Here is a 22,182-nt window from a genome sequence, read left to right as displayed (position 1 = left end):
TATTGTACATTACAAGCAGAATAAATCTTTTTATTAAATTCACTTAAAATCAGTGAGTGAGTGATTTGAGGACCCTGCCAACAAAAGCCGCCTCTTTCCGCGAGTTCCTACTCCTTGGGCAGCAACGAATCTCTAAAGATCTTTTGTTGCACCGCAAGGTACGGCAAAAATCATTTGTTGTGCCGCAAGGCGCAACAAGTGCAAAAAATGCCGAATTTAACTTTATATGATCATACATCACAAAATACATATATTTTAGTCTCGAATGAAGTTTTTACAAAAACTAATGCAGGTAAAACTACATAACCTATATTTATATATATAATTATTTTTATAATTTGTATACTTTTAAGATAAATTGAAAATTCTAATATTTAGATCTTTTTTCCTCAAACAGATCTGTTGTACGCAACTCGTCTTCTACAAGAAAAATTAAATACTACAACTAACATAGTCGATGAATTAGGTATAATAACTCTTTATTTCTGTAAAGTAGAATCTTTTTTTATTATTCTTAAAAATAATACTTAGAGTATAATTGTACACACTATTGTCGATACTATTGAAATATATTTATATGTTTGCACAGAAGATGCTTCTACATCTTCTTGTATTAATAGTACTGACTACGGGATTGATAGTGCTGAAGAGAAAACGCAACAAGTTTCTCTTGAGAAAACAGATTTTGATGAAAAAGGTATGAGATTACTATATTTCTTAATGGAAATAAGTTTATTAAAATATATAAACAAATCTAAATAAAATATATAAATAAATTTATAAAGACAAACATATTAATATTTTACAGATGGCTTTCGTTGGCCTCACGAAGCAATTTTATTGCTTCTTGAAATTTATAATGATCACGAAAATAAAATAACATCTGGCAAAATGTCAGTTAAAAAGTTTTGGAACATGGTTTCCCATTTATTGCTTGAAAAAGGTTACCAAGTAACCGGTATCCAATGCAAAAGTAAAATGGCTGGATTAAAAAACACTTATAAAAGTGTTAAGGACCATAATGCAAAGAGTGGCAATCATCCTCGGATATAGCGATATTTTAATGTAAGTAGTGAAATGTACATACATATAAGACTGATATGTTTTGCGTTGTGATACTTAAAATTTATTTATATTATATATAACATAAAACAAAAAATAATACTGTTTCTTATGGTTATACAAGTACACAAGTATGAATTTTAAGATATGAAGTTAACATATTTTTGTACATTGCAGTAAGTTTTGGAAACTTATGTATAAAGATGTCTTAATCCATTATAAGAATAATGTATTTTGTGATACATTTGTGATATTAAAAATTTATATATTTAACATATTACAAAAGAAAGCGATATTAATAGATTTTGTAATTTTATGATAGTTCTTGTATTTCGAATATACTATTTTCTATGGATAAGTATATGCATTCTTAATAATAATAAAATAATGATATATAATGATAATTGTTTTCCTTTACGTGTGTGACATGAACATATTCTTAATTTAATATATTTATTCAACTTTATGCATGTCGCATAATTAAATTATTACATATCATGTCTCGTTTTATTTGGGGTACATTATTAGATTCATTTTCAGTTATTAATTGTTCGTTGTTGTCAATTCGGGAAATATTGGGTTTTACAATCGGAAAGTCATCCTTTTTGAAAAAAATGTTATGTAAAACACAGCACGCTATAATAAATTCTGGAATCAGATCAACGCGGTCCATATCAAGAACTGTTAATAAACTTCGAAACTTTCTCTTGAGTAACGCAAATGCTCGTTCAATCGCTATTCTAGCAGATGAATGACAAAAATTATAATTTTTTTGTCTGTTAATCAAATGTCCGTTATCGCGGAATGGTACCATTAAATGTTCATGAATATTATAAGCTGCATCGCCCACTAAATGACTACCATCAGAAAATTTATTTGGATCTTGTAAATAGTCATTAACTTCAGATAAGCGAAACACATGTTGATCATGGACAGAACCAACATGTCCAGTAAGACAGTGAGTAAATTTTCCTTGATGATCACAAATGGCCTGTTAATAATACACAACAAATTATAATATATAATTTACATATCTATTCATATTTTAAAAAACAAATAAGAAACTATTTAAACACATATACAGGGTGTCTGGTATTTTTTTATGGGATTTTTATGAGCAGATAGAGCGCATGAAACTGAACAAAAAAGTCCTTACCGTTTTTCCATTTTCGCAATAGTTAACAAGTTAGTGACTTGTAAAATTTTCTGTATTAGCCCGGCCTACCGACAAATGCAAACGCGCTGAGCGGCCGGCCGCGGCGGCCGTCCTTCCCTAGCGCTTGAACCTTGAGATTGCTAGGCGCGCGGGGGGAGTTGTTACAACAAGCAACAATGACTACGCACAAGCGACGCGTAACGCTAAATTCTCCCTTTGAATTATGATAGTTTCTTACCTTTTTTAATGAAAATAGAATTTTCTAACGACAAAAAGTATATGTGTACGTGTACATACATGTGTACAAAAAATATCAGATCTAATGCTTAAAGAAGTGATTACTAAATTTATTTTTTAATAAATAACGATTATTTTTAATAAAAAATATTTTTTTCATGATAGTCTTAAACGTCGTAAACTGTCATTATAAATTTTAAAAGAAGCTGTTATCATATGCTCGAAACAAAATTTATGCTTCTTCAAAAAACATTAGAAAATTTTATCGATTAAAATGGAAATGACAACCAAATAAAATGTTTGTTTCAACTTTATATTCTTAATTAAAAATTAAATAACTAGGATATTTATATTTTTAATAAAATTAATCCTTGTACATACATACGCGAGCTAAAGAATAATCACTTTGTGACAGGAAAATGATTATGCCTTAGTTCCGCGATTTTATATCACTATTACTATTTACGCTGATAAGTTGTAACAACTCTCCCCGCGCGCCTAGCAATCTCAAGGTTCAAGAGCTGGGGAGGGGCGGCCGCCGCGGCCGGGCGCTCAGCACGCTTGCATTTGCCGGTAAGCCGGGCTAATACAAAAAATTTTACAAGTCACTAACTTGTTAACTATTGCGAAAATGAAAAAACGGTAAGGACTTTTCTGTTCATGCGCTCTACCTGCTCATAAATATCCCATAAAAAAATACCAGACACCCTGTATACAAGCATACACGCGCGCGCGCACACATACACACAAACACACACACATACACACACAAATAAGAACAATTATAACATTTATTTATAATCAATATTTTAAAAAATTAATTTTAATAATATGAATCACCTACAAATGTATATTATGATGTTTTTTTCTATTAACATATGATTCGGAATTGACATGCGGTGCTTTTATATTTATGTGTGTACCGTCTATTGCTCCTATTACTTTAGGAAAAGCACTAATTGCAGCAAATCCTGTCATTATTTCTTTTGCTCCATCTTTTTCTGGCCATACTATAAAAATTGGAGCTAATTCGACAAGTGTTTTTGTTACTCTTCTTACAGCTTTTAAAGCAGTGGTTCGTCCTATATTCAATTTTTCACAAATAGATCTAAATAACGAAAGTATTAAGGATAAAAAAATATGATATAAATTCATTAAACACTAAGCAACAGTAACATAATATTAATGTTATAATTTTCTACTTAACAATGCAACTATTACATAACACATATCGATATATAACAATTACGTGTTGTTGAGTAGAAAATTATAATGTTGATATAATGTTACTGTTGTTTGATATTTACTGGGAAGTAATATGATATAATGTATGATATAAATTTAAAAAACAATATAGTAAGTTTCACTGACATATCGGTATGAATCGGATGTGGCCATTTTCCATATAGCAATAAGAAATTGCTTTTCTGCTGTTATAGTTTTACGTCCAGGCATAGCTCTCAATAACGAAGGTTTCATTAAATTTAAGATGAAATTAAAAGTAGATCGTTTTATTCTAATTAGAAACCAAAAGTTAGATTTAATAAATGCATTAATTATTTTTGAAACGTATAAACTTTAACTTATTAACTTTTTTCTTAAATTAAAAATTTTATCTGGGTGAAACAAAAAATTATAAAATAAAAATACATTCTTGCATGAAAACAATATTTCTTTGTTATTTTATAGAATTAATATTATAACTTAATTTACAAATAAAGTATTAAATATATTTGATAATTGATACTATATAATTATGTTGGTAATCTAAATTAAATAAATTATATGGTTTTTTAAAATAAATAATATAAATAAAACTTCTCAAAATTTATTTTTACTTTAACTTGAGTTAAATTAATCTTAACCTAAATTTAACTGAGTTAGTATTTTATTTATGTAACTTTTAACTTACCTAACTCATGTATATAATAAATATTAATCATACCTAAAATGTGATTTGAACATTTCATTGTTATATAATGGTAGAATCTCTTCCACATAATTTTCTAATCGTAATATTCGATAATTTATTACAGTTCCTTTAAGACGTATAATGATCATTTCTAATTGTTTGCTAAAAATATAATAATCTTCTTCGTCAATAAAAGAATCCAATGTCATTATTATTAATAAACATAATATGGAAATTAGATCTCTTTCCATTTCCATCTGTTAATATATGTAACACTATTCACACTATTAATTCTTTCTGTGATATTTTGTAATTTTTCGCTATCTTGATACGTTCACAACGCTCACAAATGTCAAAGGGAACGGCTTTAGTAAAATCGTATAAGCGCTTAAATTTCAAAAGGAACGGTGAAATATGGCACTTATAAGTGTAGGCGCTTACAGCGTTCAAAACGAACGCACCCTTAGGTTGAATTTGACACACTTAGTATATAATTATTACTTAGGTTGAACCATCCAATAATTTTTTTCCTTAAAGGAAAAACCACACACTTGGCGCCTTTTTTTACCTTTTTTAAAAAGGTAATTTTGTTTGGATATCACGCATTTTGTAGAGTTTATAGATCACTTAGACTGAATTTGATATATGTATCACTTTCATAGTCTTTATCGTAGTCGATTTTTTAAATATCGATTTTTGGCAAAATGGCGGCCGTTTAAAGAAAAAAAGCGATTTTTTAGGATAAAAATCGGTCGTTTTTAACTTAAAAAAAAGTAAGGGCTCTAAAAAAACCGCTACGATAAAGACTGCCTTTTTTGTGTAGATTAAGCCCTCCAAATTTCAAGTAAATCGGTCCAGCCGTTTTCGAGATATTTTTGGCACGCGTTTTGAAAACATGGTTTCGAGAAAAACGCGTTTAAAGTTTGACATTTGGTTAAAACGTAGATAACTTTTTTTCAAACTTACATGGAGTCGTCCACTCCAGGGCCATACAGTGAACCTTCCCCAGATGTAGCGGCATCAAAGGCTTCGATTTTAGCTTGCCGGCGTAATATTCTTGCGTAAGCTACCTGCTGCGAAGGATTAGAAGGCGCCCATCGCGCCCCAGCGTCGTCGAACGCGCTTGGATCTTTTTCACTATATCTTCGACAATTTTCAAGGAATCACTTTGAAACTTGCAGGGGATATTCTCAAGACCTTATACTTTATGAATATGCAAAAAACAAAAAATCCATTTTTTCAAAATTTCTGGGTATATGTAGAAGCCCCTTAAAGAAGCCCACACACTTAAAGCCCTTTTTACCTTTTTTTAAAAAGATAATTATGTTTGGTCACTAAAACGTTATTTGATGTAACATAGACTAAGTAATATTTTATTCTAAGGAAAAAATCACAAATCTAAGATAAAACTTTTGATCAAATTCAACTTAAATAATATATACCTTTGGATAGAAAAAAATCACATTTATTTATGTATTAAATAAATCCAAGATAAAATATTTTTCATCAAATTTAACCTATGATGTAACATAGATTAATTAAAGCGAATATTTTAATCATTGATTAATGAATTGCATTATGCACAAATACAACTTTATTGTAAAAAGAACATTTACACATAATACAAATAATCAATCAATGAATTAAGAAACTCGCTTTGAAATTTCTCAATTTTTTAAATAATATTTATAAAAATTTACATTTATATTGAATTAAGAATACATACTTTCCTGAATCCACAAATATAACTTTAAACATTTACACATAAGAGAAAAATCAATCAATGAATTAAGAAACTCGCCTCGAAATTTCTCATTAAATTTAAAATTTAAATTATATGATTACATTGCTAAACATATTTAAAAAAATTAATATTTATATTAATTTAAAAATATATACTTTGGTGAATATATATTATTTATTATCAACTTTTTCTAAGAATAATATATAAATATCTTTAGCACCAGGTCATTGCTTTTTTGTAACTTGTAACCCATTACACACGATGCAAACGCTGTAGTGACGATGCGAATGGCTGCGTTCCGTTTTATTACGCACATGATTATTAACGTTAAATATTATTTTTGGTTTCTAAATAACCTGAGGCGCGTTCATAGCACACAAGCGCCTCTTGTATCAAAAGTGCGTGTCTGCGATTGTCGCAATATAATTCACTGGGACCCTACGGATAGGAGCAGGATGAGAGGACGTTGCGGCAGTAATGCTTACGAGTAAATATATAGATGTTTTAATTATTATATTACACAGTGATCAGAGAGAATCTGATCTATCACAGAAGTGAGGTTATTAAATATGAAAATGTACATGCGCTTAGTCTGAATTGAGCTTACAATGTCTTTCACTATGAGATAAACTGTTCTCACTCGCTCGGGTCGATTGTATTAATCGAGCACCGGCCTGGTGATGCTGATGCCCCTTGAGCCGTGTGATCCGCGTGGCGCCGGCCTGCGCTGCACGTGGCGAGTCTGAGCTGACGGTGTTGATGCACTTGAGTTTTCACTAATGCGACTACTAATGAGCTGACTCTTATTCTGGTGATCAATAAGAGCGTCGAATGTCCACGGAATGAGATAACAATAATGCTGTCTACATACACGATCACGCGTTTGTACGCACGGTAGCCATAGAACTCTACCGCCTAAATAACCCGTCTTCCCGAGCCGGTCGGGCATACGCGTGCGCGATGCGCCGATCCTAGTTAATCTTGTCCGTGGCGCCCGGCGGATGCTGCCATCTGGCCGGTCGCGAAATTATAACATTAAATGATTCTTTCTCGAACAGTGCGAAAGTCACATTTTTTTGATCTGAGAGGTCGATGACGATAACGACGTTTCTTACATGAAAATTTTGACATTTGGACTTTACGTCGTGATATCTCCTCTCATAGGGTACGTAGAGGAAAAATAAAAATAGTTTTCTTATACAAATCGACCCCAAGCTTTTGATTGAGCCTAGTTATAACTTGATCTTAGCCGTTTCTGAGATCCGATAATCTCGGGTGCTCGCAAGTCGCGTACTCGCGTAAAAAGCACGGTCGAGCTCGCTTTGCGCGTTTACTTGGCGCGAGTTGTGTCTCTTAATTAATCACTGAATAACAAGCTCAGATTTTACACTGGTATCGATGAGATAGATAAGATGTTGTGCGACATAGAATTGTGGATCAGTTAAATGATCTGTAATCTTAACTATTAATTAGGTTGAATAAAACTTTCAGTGTTTTTAATAATACTAATTTTTATTAATTAGTTTAGTAGCGTACATAATTGTCACTACCTTGGTGACAAAAGATGGTTCTTATTCTTACAGCCTTATCAATATTTAATAAATGCACAATTCTACGTCACACTTCTATTTAATCATCAACACCAGTGTAAAATTAATTAATCAGTGAATAACAAGCTCAGATTTTACACTGGTGTCTATGAGATAGATGTTGTGTAATATAGAATTGTGATCAGTTAAATGTTGCTGTAATTGTCGATCAATATTAACTATTAATTGGGTTGAATAAAACTTTACATAAATGTTTTTAATAATATGTAGAAGATTTGATTAAAATGGATGCAGCTCAAATGAAAATAGATGGATAGTGTGGGGTGGTAACGTGTGTGTATGTGTGTCACTCCCCACTTAGAGATATTCCATCGCTTGGAGTTCTTTTGGTCGCCCTGAAAAGGGCGGTTTGTCAGGTTATTAGGCTTTCTCGTTGGCCGGTTGGCGTTATAGTGAGGCCGCGTACTTTCCGTAGAGCTTCTGCTGGTTTGCCTAGATCCTGGTGTGGTAGCCTCAAAACCTCCGTCGTGGTGCATGTGGAGTCGCAGGCTTATTGGAAGGAGTACTGGGTCAGGAAATGTCGGAACCACCTGGAGAGTTTGTTTGGACGCTGGCGTCGGTATCAGGCCTGTTCGGCGTCTTTACCGTGCTCTGTAGGAAGTGTGGAGTCCAGTTCCGTTGAATAGGCGGAAGGTCCAAGCTATGAGCTCCCTGTCCAGTAGGTTTGACCCAAGTCGAGTCGTGGTGTCCTCGTATTGGTCCGAGTCGGTGACAACTTTGCTGGCCGTGGTGGCCGAGATGTCTTCCTTCGTTTGCGGCAGGAAATTGCCGTCGAGGCCCGTCGAGCGCACTTCGGGAAAGAGGCCCTGGTGCGAGCGCACTCCGAGAAGAAGGCCCTGGTGCGAGCGCACTCCGAGAAGGAGGCCCTGGTGCGAGCGCACTCCGAGAAGGAGGCCTTGGTGCGAGCGCACTCCGTAAGAAGGCCCAATGTTATCAACTCAACGGGCGCGCTTCGAGGTGGAGGCCCGTCGAGGTAAAAAAAATTGAATCTAGTGTTAGATTATTTATCCGCGCTGCGGGTGGTCTTTATATACATAGCTGGATTGTTGCATCTTACTTCGGAGTGCCGCGGCCGCTCTGGTGACTGCGCCATGCACTGCTCGGCTAGCGAGCGCGTGTTGATAGACGCGGCAACGCGCGGTGTGGGCGGTGAGTGATGTACGCAGCAGTGTATGCGGTGAGCGCAACGTAGGCGCGCTGACTAGAGTGGCGTAAGACCGCCACAGATAGGTTCAATGATCTCAAGATAAATATGTTTCGGTCGGCTGATCCGTAGCGACTGATTGCGAAGATTCGACATCAACACGCAGTATTCCCTAAATTCGGAAAACAAAGTATGACGGACATACACGATTCGATTCGTAAATCCCGAAGTTAAAGTATGCAAAATATACTTTAGGCTTAGCTCCCCTCCCGCACCCACCCCGTCCAAGTCGCTAGCCCATGTACTATCTAAAATGCAGAATCGTATCGTGTGCAATCGGGTTCGTGTGCAAACGGGTCGGTGCGCAATCGGGTCCGTGTGCAATCGGGTCGTGTGCAATCGGGTCGGTGCGCAATCGCTTCCGTGTGCAAACGGGTCGGTGCGCAATCGGGTCCGTGTGCAATCGGGTCGGTGTGCAATCGGGTCCGTGTGCAATCGGGTCTGTGTCCAATCGGGTCTGTGTCCAATTGAGTCCGTGTCCAATCGGGTCCGTGTTTAATCGGGTCTGTGTCCAATCGGGAAATACTACTGTGTCCAATCGCTTATGTGCGCAATCGGGACAGTCCCATACAATATACAGTACGATGCGGGATATACAAAACAGAATTAATAAGCACGATCTTAGAGTCTACTCGCTAACGTATATTTTCGTATGATTCGCACTCATTATTCCGGTGTACGATAGTGCGTTACTTGAAAACCGTCGATATCCGACACAATATAACGGTCATTGTCGAGAACGGTTTTTACAATATATGGACCCTTAAATTTTGGGATTAATTTCTTGTTAGTCCCTGGGGTTACGTCGGTATTACAAATCATAACATAATCACCTTCTTTGAAGAAGTCGCACGCTTTCGCTTTTTGTCATACTGAACCTCATTTGCGCGCTGAGTTGTTTCAATAACAGTTGCCGCTTGATTTCTTATAGCTTCCAAATCTCTATCATGATCGGAATACGGGTCAAGAAAACACGAATCTCGTCTTTCATGGTCCCCATTTGATCAATACCAAATAACAATTGACTAGGAGTATTCCCGGTACTTCGACAACGTGTATTATTAAGGGAAAATTCAACATCTCCTAATATTCTATCCCATTTTTCCGGCGCATCGCACAATTTAGCTAACATTAACGTAAGTACATGATTGAAGCGCTCAACCTGCCCATTAGCACGGGGAGTGCCGACAGCAATCAAATGGTGACGAATTGATTCTTTCTCTATAAATTTCGCAAACGCTAAAGAGGTAAAACACTTTCCGCGATCATTAATCAAGCGCTTTGGTTTACTGTATGCACGGAAATACTATTTTAAATGTCGTATCACTTCTTCGGTTTTCGTCGTTTTACAGGAATACAATTTTATAAACTTTGTAAAACCATCAACCAACGACAACACGTATCGATAACCTTTCCCCGTTTTTTCAAGAGGGCCATAATGGTCCACATGTGCCATCCGAAATAGCATGTTTCCTTTAGGGAAGCTATGCAGATATCCTTCTAATTTTCCAGAGGTCGGAGAGAACTCAACGCATTTTGAACAGTTGCATATATAACCACGCACTTTCTCTTTCAAATTCGGAAACCAATAAACTTTAGTTATGTTGTCGACAATTCTGTCGACCCCGAGGTGGCCCAGGTCGTCATGACAAGCACGAATCACTTTAGACTCCATACACTTAAAAACATGAAATAATAATTTTTTATTTTTAAGTTTACGATAAACCAGGCCATCCCTCAATGGGACTGTCCCGAATGCGCACATAAGCAATTGGACACAGTAGTATTTCCCGATTGGACACAGACCCGATTGGACATAGACCAGATTGCACACGGATCCGATTGCACACGGACCCGATTGCGCACCGACTCGATTGCACACGGACCCGATTGCACACGAACCCGATTGCACACCGACCCGTTTGCACACGGATACGATTCCGCATTTCAGATAGTACATGGGTTAGCGACTTGGACGGGGTGGGTGCGGGAGGGGGCGAAGCCCCCCCTTGCATTCTCCTCTGTGTGTGTGTGTGTGTGTGTGTGTGTGTGTGTGCGTGCGTGCGTGCGTGCGCACAAAGCATTTTCTGCACCACATAGGTTTGCGACTATAAAATATGTATAAGAAAGAAAAATATTTTGTACGTATTTTTATGTCTGAGTTTGCCAAGTATAAAATAATTATGATAAATATTTATGAAAATATTAAAAATAAATATTTATCCTATTATAATTCAAAAATACAAAAATATTTTGAGTTTATATACCATGAATATTTTTTAGTACATTTAAAAAATATATTTTATATATTGTTAATGTTGGAGTTTCCAATCTGATCATCGCTTGCATTCTGCTATTGGGCGGCGCCCTCTTTGCTTGCTCTATGGCGTGAGTTGCACGCCTATCCTATTTGTCATTAATCATGGTCTTTTTCATTCCATTACTGTTTTACTCAACCGTGCGGTGTATCGAGTTCAAGCACAGCAACATTAAAGGTTTCTTAAGACTATTCTAGCGTCTAAATCTCTACCCCGATCAATCCACCTCATCCCAACAAATGGTTATGGGCCCAGAACATCGTAATCAGAAGGGTCAGAGACGAAATACGAACCGCAACAAGCTCGGACACGGACACGGTGTGCTCAGTGCAAGGAAGTGAGAACAAATTGATTCGCTTCTCAGGTACGAACAGCATCGCGCCGAAATTTAGAAACACACGCTCAATCGTATCGTTGAGTGCATTATGTTTAACGTAAAATACGAGAGACAGAAATAAATCTTAAAACGGTCTTAATCTCCGTATCGGAACAACGTCGATTTCCTTGTCCGCCATTACCGTCGTGTGTATCGTCCCGCGCTCGTCGAGATCGTTGGGATTGAAGATCGTCGTAATACGCAAACGCGAGCAAGATGTCCGCCATTAACGTTGTCAACTCAACGCGCATAGAGACTTTGTCGAAGGATAACTACGATACCTGGCGCATACAGGTCGAGGCGTTATTAATAAAAAACGATACATGGCAATACGTTTCTGGTGAGAAGCCGAAACATATTGTTTCCGGTGAAGCGGGCTCGCAGACTGCGTACGATAAATTGCGGTTTGCAGAAGATCGTAAAGCCAGGTCCGATCTCATCCTGCGCATCAGTCCCTCGGAGTTGAAACACGCCAGAAACTGCACGACTTTCAAGGAAATATGGGAAAAATTGGAGTCTGTATACGCTTCTAAGGGACCCGCCCGCAAAGCTGCGTTATTAAAACAGCTGATTCAAAGTAAGATGCAGGAGGGAGATGACGTACGTACCCATGTAATGACATTCTGACATCGTAGACAAGCTTCAAGCGATGGAAATCGAAATCAATAACGATCTTTTAACTATCATGTTGTTGTATAGTTTACCAACTAGTTTTGAAAATTTCAGATGCGCCATTGAAACACGTGATCAGCTTCCGGATGCAGAGTCGTTACGAGTAAAAATCATAGAAAAATTTGATTTAAGAAAACAAAAAGCCGCTGACAAGGATAATGACGCCTTAATAGCCAAGCATTACAACAGGCCTGGAAATGCGTCGAAACACAATGTGAGTACAAAACCGTCGGACAAAAATAAACGTGAGTCTCGCGAACAAGATACAAGTGTAATAAATGCAATAAATTTGGCCATAAGGCAGCCGATTGCTACTCGAAAAAGGATATGAAGGATCAAAACGTCGCTCTCACAGAAGAATCGTCGTTCACAGCCTTTCAAGTAGATACCCAAGGAAGTACCAAATACTGGTGCTTGGATTCTGGAAGTACCTCCCACTTATGTAATAACAGGGAATATTTTACAAATACCCAGGAGATTGAAAGTAATATTAAGCTAGCAAGCAACGCTATGGCTATAGCTGCTGCAAAAGGAGACGTAAAAATTTCTGCCTCTGACGGAAAAATCAACAAGACAGTAAAGCTTGAAAATACACTCTACGTTTCGGAACTTAGAACTAATCTCCTGTCGGTGTCTAAAATAGTCGACAAAAATCACACCGTAATTTTCATGAAAAATTGTGCCAAAATCAAGGATCCACAAGGTAAAACTTCTTTGATTGCAGATTGAAAGGGTGATCTCTTCTTATTACGTGAGGAATACGAGCAAACATGTGCAGCTATCGAATCTGAAAAAACAGATGCAGAGATCTGGCATGAGAAGTTAGGCCATTTAAACTACAACGATTTAAATGTGATGATGAACGGCAAAGTATCGGGATAAAATTTTGAAGCTTCTCATAAATCAAAACATTGTGAAATTTGCCTGGCCGGCAAAATGTCTAGGCTACCATTTCCAAAGGGTCAAGATCGAGCCACAGATATCTTGGATATCGTCCACACAGATGTATGCGATCCGATGCGTACGAAGTCAAATGGAAACGCGCTGTACTTATTGACGTTCATCGATGACCACACCAGATGGTGCGAAGTATTTTTCCTAAAGAGCAAGAGCGAAGTTGCAGCAAAATTCTTGGAGTATAAGTGCAGAGTTGAAAATCACACCGGACGGAAAATCAAGGCACTCCAGTCCGACAATGGCAAAGAGTTTTGCAATTCTAAGATGGACGCTATTCTAAAGAAAGCTGGCATACGTTGTCGATCGACTACTGTATACACACCACAAAAACGGCGTTGCGGAGCGGCGTAATCGAACTCTAATCGAAACTACTCGGTGTTTGATGATACAAAGCGGTCTCCCTACCTTTTTCTGGGCTGAAGCAGTTAATACTGCCAATTATATCAAAAACAGATGCGTTACAAAAAGCTTAGATGGTGAAACTCCGTACGGGAAATGGCATAAGAAGAAACCTTACCTAGGATACTTTGTCACTTTCGGCGAGAAGGTATACATACTGAATAAGTCTCCCGATAAAAGAAAGTTAGATCCGAGAGGCATTCAAGGAATTTTTCTTGGATACTCGGAAGTCTCCAAGGGCTACAGAATATGGGCTCCGACCCTGAGGAAGATTGTTATTACCAGAGACATCAAGTTCCTACGCAAAATTGAGAAGTCTAATCACGGCAAAGATATAATATATAACGAGACTAGAAACGGCAGATTTCAGATGTTAGATGCCGATAAGAAAAATAAAACTACAATACGTCAAAATGTTCAACCAAACCGTGATGAAGCCATCGACAATCACAATATTCCTGATGACGGCCACAACGAAAACCAACCTTTAGGAGAAATCTCTGTTGACTCGGAAGATGAAGACATCAATGAAGACGTCGAGCAGGCAGATCTTCGTATCGAGAGCCACATGAAGCGTGGCCCTGGAAGACCACGAAAGTTTCTTACCGGAAGACCAGGACGCCCTTCTAAGATATATAATATGATTCCCATCAACGATACCGCTGATGTTTCTATTTCGGAACATGACGAGGAATGGCATGATGCTCAATTTGCCATGAACGCATCTGAAATCCCTCTTGGGGATGCACTTGTTGGACCAAATCAGGACGACTGGAAAGATGCAATCTATTCTAAAATCAAGTGTCTCATAGCGAACGACACGTGGAGCATCGTTGAAAAACCAGCTGAAGTCAAAGTTATTGGCTGTAGGACGGTATTACGGAACAAATATAATCCGGATAGATCGATTGAGCGTCGGAAGGCCAGAGTTGTAGCTAAAGGTTTCGTGCAAAGACCGGGCATAGACTTTCACGACACTTTTGCTCCCGTAGCTAGAATAAATTCGCTGAGACTGCTAATGGCGCTCTCCATGGAATTAAACATGAACATCGAACAAGTTGACGTTACAACCGCTTATCAGAACGGCGATATTGACACTGTGATCTACATGGATAAGCCTGATCTCTTGGAAGAAATGTTAAAGCGAATGGTTACAGAGGAAAAGGACGTCAAGATAATTAACCAAGCAAAAATAATGCTTTCTGATCTAAAAGGAAAGAACAAGGTTTGCAGATTAAACAAAGTGCTTTATGGATTAAGACAAGCTGACAAACAATGACATGATAAAATCCACAAAACACTCTATAATATTGGATTGACTCCGACGAATGCCGATCCCTGTGTTTATTTCAGCAAATCGACAGAGCAGCTAACCTTAGTTCTTCTGTATGTAGATGATATACTCATCGCATCATCCGGTCAGAAAGAGATACGCAGAATCAAATCAAAACTCGCTGAAAATTTTAACATTAAGGATATCAGACCGGCAAAATATTGCTTGAAAAATTCATAAAGACAAGAAGACACTCACATTATCACAGTCCAGTTATGTCAAGGACATCTTGCAAAGATTCAGCATGGAGAACTGCAAGGCAGCAAACACACCGATGGCTACCAAGGCTACTCAATGCATCAACGAAGAAACATCTCTAAGTCATGAAGAAGAATATCCGTTCAGGAAACTTCTAGGTGCACTTATGTATTTGGCTGTGTGTACCCGTCCAGACATTGCATACGCTGTAAACTATCTGAGCCAGTTCAACAATTGCTACGAGAAGGAACATTGGACTGCAGCCAAACGGATCTTACGCTACTTAAAGGGTACTGCGGATCATGGTCTAATTTATCGAAAAACCAGCAAACCCTTGACATCTTACGTGGACGCAGATTGGGCAAACAATCGCATCGATCGAAAATCGTATACCGGATCGGTTTTTATTCTCGCTGACGCAGCTATCTCGTGGGAGTCCCGCAAACAACGTTTTGTTGCATTGTCTTCGACCGAGACCGAGTATATGAGCGATGCTGCAAAGGAAGGCATCCATCTTCTGGGATTCTTAAATGAGCTGGGCCTAAAGAATTTCGCCAGCATACAAATGTTTAACGATAATCAAGGCGCTGGAAAATTGGCTCACAACCCAGTGTTCCATGCGAAATCGAAACATATCGACATTTGTTTCCATTTTATACGAGAAGCCCTTACTCGTCATCTAATAAATCTGGAGTATCTTCCCATCGAGTTCATGATCGCAGACGTTTTGACCAAGGGTTTATCCTTCCCTAAGCTTGAGAAATTTAGAAGAGGACTCGGAGTTAACGTTCTAGATACCCACTGTTCGGATTGAGGGAGCGTGTTGGAGTTTCCAATCCGATCATCGCTTGCATTCTGCTATTGGGCGGCGCCTTCTTTGCTTGCTCTATGGCGTGAGTTGCACGCCTATCCTATTTGTCATTAATCATGATCTTTTTCATTCCATTACTGTTCTACTCAACCGTGCGGTGTATCGAGTTCAAGCATAGCAACATTAAAGGTTTCTTAAGACTACTCTAGCGTCTAAATCTCTACCCCGATCAATCCACCTCATCCCAACAGTTAATAATAATTTATAAATAATTTATGAAAACGATTATATAACTTAGAAAATGTTTTTTAAGAATAAATTCGTAAAATATTTATAAAAATTTATTCTAAATTTTCTGTGGTATCTATATAGGTTGTTTTTGCATCATTCTGCGATGTGGAATCGTATCGTGTACAATCGGGTCTGTGTGCAAACGGGTCGGTGCGCAATCGGGTCGGTGTGCAATCGGGTCCGTGTGCAAACGGGTCGTGTGCAATCGGGTCGGTGCGCAATCGCTTCCGTGTGCAAACGGGTTGGTGCGCAATCGGGTTCGTGTGCAATCGGCTCCGTGTGCAATCGGGTCTGTGTCCAATCGGGAAATACTACTGTGTCCAATCGCTTATGTGCGCAATCGGGCCTCACTCTCCCTCAATTCGTATAACTTGTCCTCGGCTTTCTCTAACTTATTTCGAACGTCACAAATTTCTTTATCTTCATCTTACGTATTGACAACGTTTGCTCGAATGTATTTGCTTCTAAAATTAATATACTATTACATCGACTTAATGCGTCAACGTGAGACATACGTGCGCCGGGACGATGTTCGATCTTAAAATCGTAACTTTGTAAAACATTGCCCACCTAAAGTGAGACGGTAGCTATTACAATCCGTGACAATCATAAACGGAATTCCGGACAAATAGGTATAAAATTTCTTGATCACATACACGGCCGCCAAACATTGCAGCTCAAAGCTATGATATCGCGCTTCCATCGTTGTGGCTCTGCGGCTAAAATAAAACACGGGTTGCATAATACCGTCATTCTGTTTCTGCAACAGAATCGCGCTCGCGCTTGTGTCGCAATGTAACTCAGTCAATAATTTCGGCGAATAAATAGCGAGAACTGGCCGTGACGACAACTTTTCTTTTAATAATTCTGTTGTATCCCTCGTCTCGGGATACAGTGCGGGACCGCTGCCGATGACTCCTCGGGATCAGGTTTCCAAAAGATAACGCCGAGAGTTGATAATAAGAGATATATATATATTTGTTCTAACGTTACAATTTTTTTAATAAACCCGAAAGATAATTAAGTATAATTCGTTGATTCGACGAGCGACGTAGATTCGTCGCTATTATTATTAATAATGAGCCCACTCGTTCTCTTTCCGCAGCGTTTATACACTCCACTTTTCGGCTTGTTACCAGGGGATGTCACTCGCGGTCACGGGCCTTTGGCCTGTGCACTCGCTTAGCCAGCAATTGCTAGCTAGGCGCATTCCACCGAAAATCGGGAGATTTCGGGTGGCGAAATGAATAGTAACCGGATATATTGCCCGGTGCGATGTCCGGTGTGATGGCCGGTGCGACGTCCGGTAGCAAGGCCGGACGGTGTCACTCGACACCCTTATCGTTATTGCGAGTATAGCTTGTGTGAGTGTCGCGCACTCACAACAATTCAAATACGCGATTCTTTACGGGACCAAACCGATAGGTTGCATTCTTCTTAACCAGATCGTAAAGTGGTTTTGCTACAATTGAAAAATATTTAATAAATCGTCGGAAGTAACTGGCAAGACACACAAACCTGTGGACCTCCTTCGCGTTACGCGATACTGAATAACTAACAACGGATTCCACGTTTGCCACGCTGGATTGAATGCCACTCTCATCAATCAAATAACTAAGATACACGATTTCGCGATACAAAAACGAACATTTATCCAACTGGAATTGCAATCTGTATCGACCGATCACGTTAAAAACTTCGCCAAGAATTTCTAAATGTTCATCGACATTCTCGGTTGCAATCAATATATCATCAAGATGTACTAATATTTTTTTGGCTCGAACTAGATCACAAAAAATATCGTTAACGTATCGCTGAAATACCCGAGAAGCATTAGTCAATCCAAAAGGCATTCTCAAAAATTCGAATTGACCCAAAGGCGTCACAAAAGAAGTATACTTTATCGACTCAGCAGCAACTATCCCGTGATGAAATCTATTCCGTAGATCAAGACTAGTAAAATAGGATTTTCCGCCCAATCGGTCCAAGTGATCGTCAATTAAAGGAGTCGGAAAATTTCCTCTTACGGTAATCTTGTTCAATTCACGATATCAACGCATAGCCGCCGTTCGCCGCATTTTTTACGTACAAGCACAATAGGGAAGGCATATGGCGAATTACTCGATCTAATTATCTGTTCCCGCAACAATCGATCCAATACCTGACTTAAACTATCTTTATCTGCAAACGACAATCTTCGCGGTCTAAAGCTAATAGGTTGGTCATGTGTTAAGTAAATCTTCATATCAATTTCCCTCAACGGATCTACGTTTTCCTTTTTTGCAACATACTCGCTTTCATACAATTGTTCGATACGTCTCATCGTTTTAAAATCAACACGCGGATGAATATTTAATGTTTCGGCGACAGACGACAGATGATCAATGTAAGAAATGTGAAGAATTTGTTTCGAAAAATCGATTGTTGTCAGTAGGCCTCGCCTCCGTTTTCGAGATGCAGATCCCTTCTCCCAATGAGATTTTAATCATAGGTGACGAAATGAAATCTCTGCCGAGCAAAGCGGCACAAGTTATCGCCGTATTCGGCATTACAAAAAAATGAATTTTAAGTTTAATGTCGTCAATTGTAACATTCTCAAAAATTCCCAGAATCTCCAACCCCGTACAGTTAATGCCGTAAAAAGATTGATTTTCCATAATCGGGGCACGAACTCACGCAGGGACAAAAGCGCTCTTTGTTAAACTTATCAGAGATCATGAATCAACTATAGCTACAAGCGAGTATTCACATTTATCCGAATCATTCGCGATTTTATACAAAGGACATACCGAATACGGAGCGCTCGGTGACGTCGTTTGGACTATGTTCGTCGTGTTTTCCGTCCTAGGCCGCGGCAATCATTGATGCGATATTCCAAACTGCCGCATCGGAAACATGAGCCCTTCTCACGCTTCTTGTCCTGTTTGCAGTCTCTGGACAAATGTTCGGCCGTTCCACAGTTGTAGCACCGGACAGACCTGTCCCGTGTTGTAGAAGCCTCCACATCACGTGGCGATCCTGAGGACGTCCCCGATGGTCGTTGCCCCCTCAAATATCGCTCCGCATTGCCCTTCAGTTCGCTGTTCAATGACAACTTTTGGAAAGCGTCTAATAATAAATCCACTGCTGATGTGATTACGCATTACCCGCGCCTGGCCCCGCATACGAACATCCGGTACTCCATCAATCAGACAATCGATCAGCTTCTCTTCGTCGATAGATGCCTTATTCACGAAGACCATCTTTTCGTGATAGTACTCCGAGAACGCCTTTCCACTCCGCCATTTCCGCCTCTCAAAATCCCTTCGCAATGTTAATCTGCTAGGGCGGTTATCAAAAATGCGAGACATCTCATTGAGCAAATCAGCAGAGCTCAACTGCAGATGCTCCGATTTTGAATGAAATCAGGTCAACGTTTTGCCCTTCAAACGTAGACAGATTAATACTTTAATCAAATTCTCATCAAGTCAATATGTCGCGCGCAAAAGTTCAACTTGTTGCTTCCAAGTCTCAAAACTATCACAATCACCACGGAATTTACTCAGCATGTCGCTAATAGTCCGGACGTTAAATCTTGCGTCAATGCAATCGCCGACATCGTTCTCAACGCTAGGCGAGATACTTGCCTCCCGTGCAAGACTCAATTCTTGTTCCAAAAGAGCTTTCTCGCGCCGCAATGTTTCAACTTTTCTCGTCAGTAATTCCGGCAGAACCGCAAAACGATCCACAGTCATCACCATTCTCTCGGGATGCGAAGCCACCTCCACACCCTGGCGCATCTGCACCGATATGTTCACGTCCAAATCCGATAACGGGTCCCGCGTCGAACTGCCACTCGTCAGATGCTAAAATGCATCTCGCCAACTGTCCTCGCCAACAGACAATATTCTCGCCACCAATTCGGTTTTCGTTCCAGTCAAAGGCTGTCCAATCTGACGCGCGACTTCCTTCAAATTTACAACGGTCAATTCGCTCAAAACATCTCGAGATGACTGCAACATGCTTCACACGACAACAAGAGGCGCACAATGTCACGATCCGCCGCAAGCACAAACTACAGTCGGTTTACTTTTTCAAGGTTCAAACTCGGCAATCAATAATAACACAATTACTGTAGCAACAATTATGACATTCGCAAACCTTTGGATCACAAAACCGACACGAGATTTATAACGTGGACGACGATTTCATATCCCACTTCTGATGTAGAAAATTTGATTAAAATGGATGTAGCTCAAATGAAAACAGATAAATAGGTTCAATGGTCGGAAAGAGCGGGCAAAGAAAAGAAAGCAAGAGGACAATTCTCTACTTCTTTACAGTCGCTATATTCTAAATCTTAAGAATAATACAATGAGCTAGTTTACACGCAGGCCTTGTTCGTGCGACCTGACCTATGCCTTGACCGAAAGTAGGTCTGGCGCGAATTGTTTACATCTGACGAGACATACAATTTACTTGGATCGAATGTAGATCGCGACGGTAAAATTTAGTCCTCGCATAGCTGCCATCTGTTGGAAGCTTAAGAAGCAGGGATCATGTAAAATAACTGATATGACTTATTAAAAATAAAAAATTAAAAACAAATTCCAAAAACTCATTTAAGACATAAAATAGAAATAAATTTCGAAAACTTATTTAAAATATAAAATAAATATATTTTAAATAAAAATTTAAATACAAAATAATTTGTTATGATGTTGTTTATTTGAATGTACATACTATACATTAAGTATTTCACGACTTAACTGTAAAATATATAAGAAAGCTGTATATATAAGAAAACTATTATATACAGGGTGTCCCAACGCACATGGGTCAATTCTCGTAAAAAGGTAAAAGGGATCGAGATGAACATAAAAGTCCAATATTTTCTTGGGTTAGATCTGCAAATAATTGAGATATTAACGTATGGAATTCTCAAATAATCTAATTAATTTCTATCGTAATTGTGAACAGTAAATAATAAAAGCTTATCAAACATTCATAATGGAATTTTTCCGTGTTATGGCTTAAGCGGATCGAGCTCTTCTTTCGGCGCGCTCTCATTCGCATAATTTAAAAAATTAATACCTTGCTTATTGGAGGACCTAACCAAAGACCTAACCCAAGGCAATATTGAACTTTAATGTTCATCTCGATCCCTTTTACCTTTTTACGAGCATTGACCCATGTGCGTTGGGACACTCTGTATATTGTATCCCAGAGCATACTGGTCAATGTTCGTAAAAAGATAAATGGGATCGAGATGAACATAAAAGTCCAATATTGTCTTGAGTTAGGTCTGCAAATAATCGAAATATTAACGTATAGAATCTGCAAATAATTTAATTAATTTCTATCGTAAATGTGAACAAAAAATGATAAAAGTGTGGGAAGACGGATTTGGCGCGGTTGGCAACACTGAGGACCAGCGGAAGAAACGGGTTTTAGAGCAGGGAGGGGGAAAAAAGCGGCAGTACAAAAGAAGAGTCTCCCGCGAACGGTTGAATGATCACGATCACAAATAAAGTTTCTATTACTCAATGAATCTCGTCTTCCATCTCTGATCCTACAATCTGGGGGCTCGTCCAGGATCGCGAGTCAGAACCGCAAAGAAAACAGCAGCGTCGCGGACGGGATTTCCGGGTACGAGAAAAGTAGTCGGGTGATATACGGGAGACGACACGGCGAACCGAGTCCATAAGGCGGGACAACGTTGTGTGAGTGACGACGTGGTAAAACTACATTCTGCAAGGTGGCAGATTCGGTGAGGCGCAGTTACGTGCTACGAGGTGAGACACGCGCGTATCGAAACAGTGGAACAATAACCAAAACGGCAAGTGCGACAAACACGGCAAACACGCCGACCGACATGTCGATCTGGTGACGAAGCTCGAGGACCTCGGATTGCCAACGACGG

At 38.8% G+C, this 22,182-nt stretch overlaps 1 pseudogene; it reads right to left on the bottom strand.

The window, feature by feature from the left end:
* Positions 1 to 1,517: 1,517 nt before the first annotated feature.
* Positions 1,518 to 8,197, bottom strand: LOC105838986 (annotated as a pseudogene).
* Positions 8,198 to 22,182: the final 13,985 nt, after the last annotated feature.

Source organism: Monomorium pharaonis, chromosome 1 (genome assembly GCF_013373865.1).
Source record: "Monomorium pharaonis isolate MP-MQ-018 chromosome 1, ASM1337386v2, whole genome shotgun sequence".
Taxonomy (NCBI): Eukaryota; Metazoa; Arthropoda; class Insecta; order Hymenoptera; family Formicidae; genus Monomorium; species Monomorium pharaonis.
The sequence above is the reverse complement of the archived record's forward strand: the minus strand, read 5'-3'. Positions and strand labels throughout refer to the sequence as shown.